Genomic DNA, 7,225 nt, shown 5'->3' with positions numbered 1-7,225 from the left:
CTACCCGTGGTACTAGGCAAGCTCCCTCTAGCCAAGGGACAGCCGGTATAGCGGGTACCCATACACACGGCTTGATCCCCTTGCGGGGAACGCAGTGAGGCATGGGTACAGTGGTACACAGCCGGAGCCCTCACGGGCACCTACGCTGGAACCACGCATACAGCGGTACACAGCCGGGAACCCTCACGGGTACCCATGCTAGTACCGCGCGGTACCACGCCAGCACACAGCTTGATCCCCAAACAGGGAACGCAGTGTGGCGAGGGTACAGCGGTCCACAGTTGGGAACCCTCAAGGGTACCCACGCTGATAACCGCACCGGTACCGCAGCCCCCGCCTTAGTCGCCGCCGCCTATGTAGCAACAAGGGGGGAGGCGGTGCTGGTACTGCAGTACCATGGGGTTACCCTGGTGGCGGATCCTTTCAGGGTCAGCTGCCTGCTGGGTATGCCCGTGGTACCCGCCGCAGGGTGTTTCTTCCACGGCCCAGCACCGTGGGCAAGTGTCGCCAGCGATGGCCATGCAGTACCAACATCAGCTGTTGACCAGGCCAGCCGGCATGGGGCTAACCCAGATCTTGATCAGGGTAGGCCCTGCTGCTAGCGCTTAGGACGACGGCTGCGAGAGCATGCGGACCCAGTGGTGCCATGGCGGATACCTCAGGGTCTTGCGGGAGTACTCCCTCTTCTGCTGGCAGGTAGTCGGCGAGCCACACAGTGGTTATGCCTTCTTACCCGCTTTCAGATGCCCGTCCTCAGTTACCGCCATCATCGGAGCATGATACGGATACTGTGGGCGAGGGAAAGGAGTCGGAAGCTGAGTCCGGTAGTGACATCACTACAATCTCCTTCCCCCGCTGCCCCGCGAGGGGAGCAACAGCACTGATCTTCCTCCGGACACCCCCTATGGGGGAGTCCATGGAGGAGGACCAGGGGATCCTTTCAGTAGGATGCTCAGCTGCTGCTTCCTCACAGGGGACGCCTGCACTCTCATTCCCGCAAACCTCACGGGTAGATATCGAGGGCTGTCGAGCTCAGTAGAGCTATGACGCCGCGTGCTTGCACGCTTCCTCTGCGGTAACGCGGGAGGACCACGGGACCTACCTGAGGGGATCCGAGAGGGACCCAGATGTCGCCAAGCGTATCACGCCAGACAACATCTGAGCTCTTCCGCGAGGTGAGCCTATTAGCGGTGCTAACAGCTAGCCTCAACGAGAGCTCCATGGGCCTAGCCCATAGGGTGTCCACTCAGCGCCTGGGTGGGGCCTGCCACTCCAATCGCTCAACGCGATGGAAAGGCAGGGTCCTTTTTCTCTTTGGATGCTTCTGCGCCACGGTGGAGGACCGTGCAAAGAAGTTACTAACGGAGCACTCTGAAGAAGTCGGAAACTGCCCTTACCATGGGTAGGAGCTCCGACTTCAGCAGGCCGTGCACCACCAACAGTACCCGAGCCCACTACCTCTGTAGCACCCATTTCTGGGAGGCGCAAGGGTAGCACAGGAACAGCTGGCAAGCCCGAAGAAGAGCAAGCGCTCTTCCAAGGGAAGCTAGGCAGAGCATTCCTGGGGGCTCAGCGGTTTTTCCACAGGGGATCTCCCAGTGGATTGACCGCTTATGGCTTTCACCCAGAGGTGGGAAACCATCTCTTTGAGCGCCTGGGTATGGTCAGTGGTGAGTGGGGGTTACAGACTGGCAACCCAGTCTCCCCACATTCGCCTGCACATTTCAGAGGTCCACAGTAGTGCCGCCAGACGGCCCCCAGCGCCGGGCACTACTGACAGGGATCACACAGCTTCTCACGAAGCGGGCGATTGTCCCGGTCTACCCCCGTTTCTACGGGTGATCTTGGAGCCATTGGCTCCAAGGAAGACCGGCGACGGGAGCCCCATCCGGAACCGCAGGCTGTTGAACACGCTCTTCAGGCCCAAGAGGTTCAGAATGGGGACTCTCGCCGGTGCTAGCCTGCCCCATCAGGGGCATGGGAACAGCATCGCTAGATCTCTCGGACGCCTATCTGCATATGCCAATCGCCTCTCAAGATCGGAGGCATCTGGCGCTTCTAGGTACAGGATCAAAATTACCAGTTTTGATACCGCCATCCGCCTGTCCATCTCTCCCAGGGTGTTTAACACTCTTGGTCAGAGCGGTGGCAGCGCATCTGAAGCACAGGGTGTCAACATCAGTTGCTACCTGGACGTTTGGCTCATATACGGACGCACTCCACTGAAGACTACGGGTCTCATGGGGTTGATAGTCCGAGGGTGCGGACCCTGGATTTTTTTGATCAGCTCAAAAAGTCCAGCGTGGTCCCGACGCAGACACCACTATTTGTAGGGGCCCAGATCACCCTCACGGAGGGGTTCGGCGGTGCTCTCACCCGAGCGGGTGACTTCGAACATGGTGCGGTGTGCCTGACTCTTGGCCGAGTCTCGGCAAAACCCGCTGTGGCATGGATGAAGGTGGTAGGCCTAATGGCCAGTATGGTAGACCTCGCACTGTACTGCCGCTTTCTACGTTAGGGCTTACCCAACTACACCTTCTAGCCTGCTTGCAGGCCCAGTCGTCACCCAATATCCCTCGCGGTTCCGTTGTCGGAGATCGCGCGAGAGGAACTCTGGTGGTGGACCCATCAGCCCAATTTGACCCAGGGTGTCAGGTTTCCTGCACCCCGGTATGTCACGTAGTGACGACCATAGCGCCAAAACGGGGCTGGGGGTCCACATCCACGGAGACTCCGCCTCGGGCCTATGGGGCCATAGAGACAGAGTTTCACATCAACCTCCTCGCTCACGAGGAGGTGATCGTGGAATCACATACCGTTGTCCTGACGGATAACACAACCGTGGTAGCCTACCCCAACAGACAAGGGGACTCCGAGCCACGACGATTGAGCCTGCATGCACGACACCTGATAGGGTGGGGCAAGTTCAGGCAGATTACGATGAGAGCGATACACATCGCGGGCGTCACCAGCATCCTCGCGCACAATCTGTCACGAGGAAGGGTGTCGGGACCAGCAGAATGGTCCCTTGTCCGCAAGAGGTCGCTCAGACGATCTTCAAGGGATGTACCACCCTCGAAAGATCTGTTCGCATCTCATCGCAATCATCCACTGCCGTGTACTGCTCAAGGGTCGCGGACCCCCAAGCATTCACCGTGGACGCTCTGTCCATAGACTGGGGAGGGATGACAGCTTATGCAGTCCCTCCGATCTCACTACTCATGAGGGTGGTGACCAAGATCGGGTGGGAAGACTGCATTGTCATTCTGCTAGCGGCAAGGCCGCTGGCACTCCCCGAGGTACCAGACCTACTCCGGATGCCCGGAGCGGAGGTACCCAGTCTATCACTAGAGCACCTGCAGTTAGCTGCATGGCCCTTACCAGGAACGCGCAGCGGAGGGATACTTTTCATCAGAAGCTGTTTTTCTCATCGCCGGGCTAGACGGAAGTCTACCCTCCGCACGTATAGCCAGAGTCTGGCTCCATACTACGCTTGGTGCAATGAGACAAATAGCTCTCCCGCTAGAGCCTCTGTGCTGCTAGTTCCGGAGTTTCTGACAGAAAAGTTCCAAGCAAGACTTCAGCGGGCCACTGGGGCCAGCTATAAGTCAGCTGTCCTCTCCATTCACCGAGGTTTCAAGACGGGTCGACTATCATAACCGATGGTTACCTTATTAGTCTACGCCTCGACGGTATGTTCAACGAAAGTGTCTACCAAAAAGGAAAGTGATCCTCCTAAGGGATCCCAACACAGTCTTAGATTACTTTAAGGGTCACCCTTTCCGTCAAAAGCGACGCTTAAATACGTAACTCTCAAGATGGCTTTCCGGTTTGGCGTTGGCTTCGGGACGGCGGTGCTGAGTTGCACACGGTCTCGAGGTTAGCTTCCGTGTTCACAAACACTGGAGCGACACTGTTTCGGGCGCTCTGTTCTCGTGACTACTGAACGGGCGCGGTGCATACCGACATTCGCCCCTCTCCAATCCCCAGGGTTGGGCAAGGTTCGGCTGAAGCCAAAGATAGGCTGGGGTGTCCGATAAGGCGCTGCAGCACTATTTCTTCCGAACACAAGCCTTGCGAGGGACTCACGACCGCATTCATCACCCTTACAGAGCCTTTCGGTCCAGCCACTGTCGCAATGGCTGGTCCAGGTGTTGGTGGGGTCCGGGATCGCGAAGGTTTCGCGTATTCCCCACGACCCACTCGACACGAGCTATCTCATCATCTTGGGTATACCGTTCGGTTGTCCCTTGAGGAGATCTAGCAGGCGGTGTCCCGGAAGCCACCGTCGCCCTTCTCTACGATACTTCCGTTTACGTTAGTAATCAGAGACGGGGCGGGAGGTTTACCGGGACATTGTTCGGGCGATCATAATACGGTGGTGTACGGGTACCAGGTTTTCAGACTATACAGAATACTCAGCATGGTAAGAACCAGTGTCACTATTCTTAACCACCAAACTTATTAAGTAAGGAGGTTTATGTCTGTGATCGCGTGGTCTTTCTTGTTTTCCCGACCGCTGGGGGAAAATATTTCTGACCTCGCGAAAACCATCGCTACCCGCTCCCGATCCCTGATCAGATGCTGACCAATCTTGTACCTCCATCCGTCGGTTACTTGCTAGATTGATCTTTCAGATGTTGATGCAAGAAGTATCTTAATCAACATCGGAAATGGTAAGATCGACCGGTGTACTGAGTCTAGTCCCAAACAAAAATGTTTGGTAGACTCATAACCGGTGCGATCTTACCTTTCCGATGTTGATTATCCCGACCCCGCCACCCCTACAAGTTTGGTCCGAGTAGGGGATCCCAAGTCGGATAAGGGACGCTCATTTGGTGTGACGTCACCTTCTGGGTGAGTCCACCGGGGGATCGGGTTTTTTTTGTTATTTATTCATTTATGTGGGACAAAATGACTATTGGTTTTTCCGCATCTCGGGATCGATGCAAGAAGTATCTTAATCAACATCGGAAAGGTAAGATCGCACCGGTTATGAGTCTACCAAACATTTTTGTTTGGGACTAATTAGAGCTGTTTTAGCGTATACAATAATTCCTAGTTAAAAAGGAGGAGGCCTCTTTTTTGTTGTTCTGGGAGACAGGCCCCCTCTAACTATCACAAAACCTTATAAAAGTGTTCCTTGTACAGGGTGAGTCAAAAAAAGTGCAATAGAGAAAATAATCCATTTTTATTTAAGAACCGATTTGAACCTTTTAGGTTTTAAAACATTTTATAAGTGATATATCCATTAGTGACCTTTTGTGAAAAAACCAAGGAATTAGCATTTACCGTTTTGTTTTTATGACCCATTTTATAGCGATACCCAATTTTAATGTTTGTCCAAGAAACGTCCAAAATTTGAACGTCAGCCCACTCTGTGTAAGGTAGATTTGGAACAACTGCTATTTTCTTAACCTCATTGGCATTGAAATAAAATGGAGCACCCAAATGTTTATTGTCCTTGGTCTTGTTTAAGGAAAACAAACATTATTTGTTGTTATTTTCATTATACCTTTACTTTAAAGATGTTTATTCTCTATCAAAAACATACACATTTGTAAGCGGATTTTGTCAAATGTCGAAATGAAATGCGAGCAAATTGAAGTGGAGTGAATTATAAAACATCCAGTATTTGGACATATTGGGGTTTAAAAAACTGGAGTTGGAGTCGAGTGAGGTATGAAGGACTTATAGGTAATGTTAGAAAGTTTGTTTGAACAGAAAAAAGAAATTGAAATAATGCAAAAATCAACCTTATTAAGGTAAAGTCAGTTTCAGAGCTGGTGACTTTATCGGGCATTGTGTGCTCTCATTCAAAGCACATGGTACCTCGTGGACAAATAATGAAATTGGGTATCGCAGCAAAAGGACTCATAAAAATGAAACGGTAGATGTGATTGGCTTCATTTTTTTCAGAACAGGTGACTATTGAGTGTGGCATTTATAAAAACTTTCAATAATTGGAAAATTCAACGTGGTTCTTACACAATTATCGATTCTTTGCTCTATTGCACTTTTTTTTACTCACCCTGTATATTAGCAAGGCTATAGTATAGAAAGCATCTCTACTTCCTAGACATATTTTTTGAAAAGTTATAACTGAATTTCAAAAATTAAAAATTAAATTGAAGAAACCTCAAAAAAGGAAGCGGGAGGGGACGGATCACGTGAAACATGTTTATTTTTTTATTTGGCCTATATCATAATAAATTTCCAAACGGCTCTCCAAAATCGCTTGCTGAGTAGGCCCTATAATGCTCCCCCCCCTTCGGCCTGCCAAAAATTGCTTGACACCCCCGGCCTGCCAAAAATATTTGCTACCCCTTGGCACATGCCAAATTTTTGGGATCCCAAATTTGCAAACCTAAATTAGGGGTTCATTCATATATTTTCATGACTAAACGGGTAAATGCCCGAGGGCATAAACAACCGTTTAGTCATGAAAATATATGAATGAACCCCGTTCATACATACAAGAACATTTTGTAATTCTTATTTCATCAAAATAATAAAAAAAAATTACAAGTAACATTATTTAAAAGTCAAGATTTTCCTTCATTTTTCCTACCAGGCAATCGCACATCCGGCTCTCGACCAATCACGCGCGCCGTTACATAGCGTGTATGTATGAATGGTATGTCTCGATACATGTTACGAGTGCAGCGAGCAGGAAAATTTGCATTTTAAGCATTTCCGTACCGTTTTCCCAAGCCTTTTTGGACTAGAGCGTTTAGTTTGAAAGGCGCCTCATCATCTCATGAATGTGTGCCAAAAATAGCTCCCCCCACCTCTCGGCTTGCCAAAAAATTCTCCCCCCCCCCCAACTTGACCATCCCACCAAGGTTCATATAATTATTGCACCATAGTCAGTTAGTAGGACCATGGAGTATCTAGTCTGTTACAACTACTAGATCATGAGGTACACAACTCACTATTGCAATAGTTATTTACCCTCCCCCCACCATGCTCCAAAAGGGGGGGGGGGGTTGAGGTCCCAGGGCTTGGTCAACTAGCAATTGAAGGGCTGTCAACTCTCAGTTTCTCATGCATGGGGGCGTGAGCGCATTTGGGCATTTCTCATGGTCTAATGCCAAAGTAGTGTAATAAACTCATGTCATGGCAAATGGAAAAAAAAAAAGGTATAGTAAATTCTCAGGCCAGCCAAGGGCTATTAATTAATAGTAAAATCTTTCACGTATCATAAAACTAAAGTTGAATTCCT

This window comes from Amphiura filiformis, chromosome 15, assembly GCF_039555335.1.
Source record: "Amphiura filiformis chromosome 15, Afil_fr2py, whole genome shotgun sequence".
Taxonomy (NCBI): Eukaryota; Metazoa; Echinodermata; class Ophiuroidea; order Amphilepidida; family Amphiuridae; genus Amphiura; species Amphiura filiformis.
Note: the sequence above shows the minus strand (reverse complement) of the source record.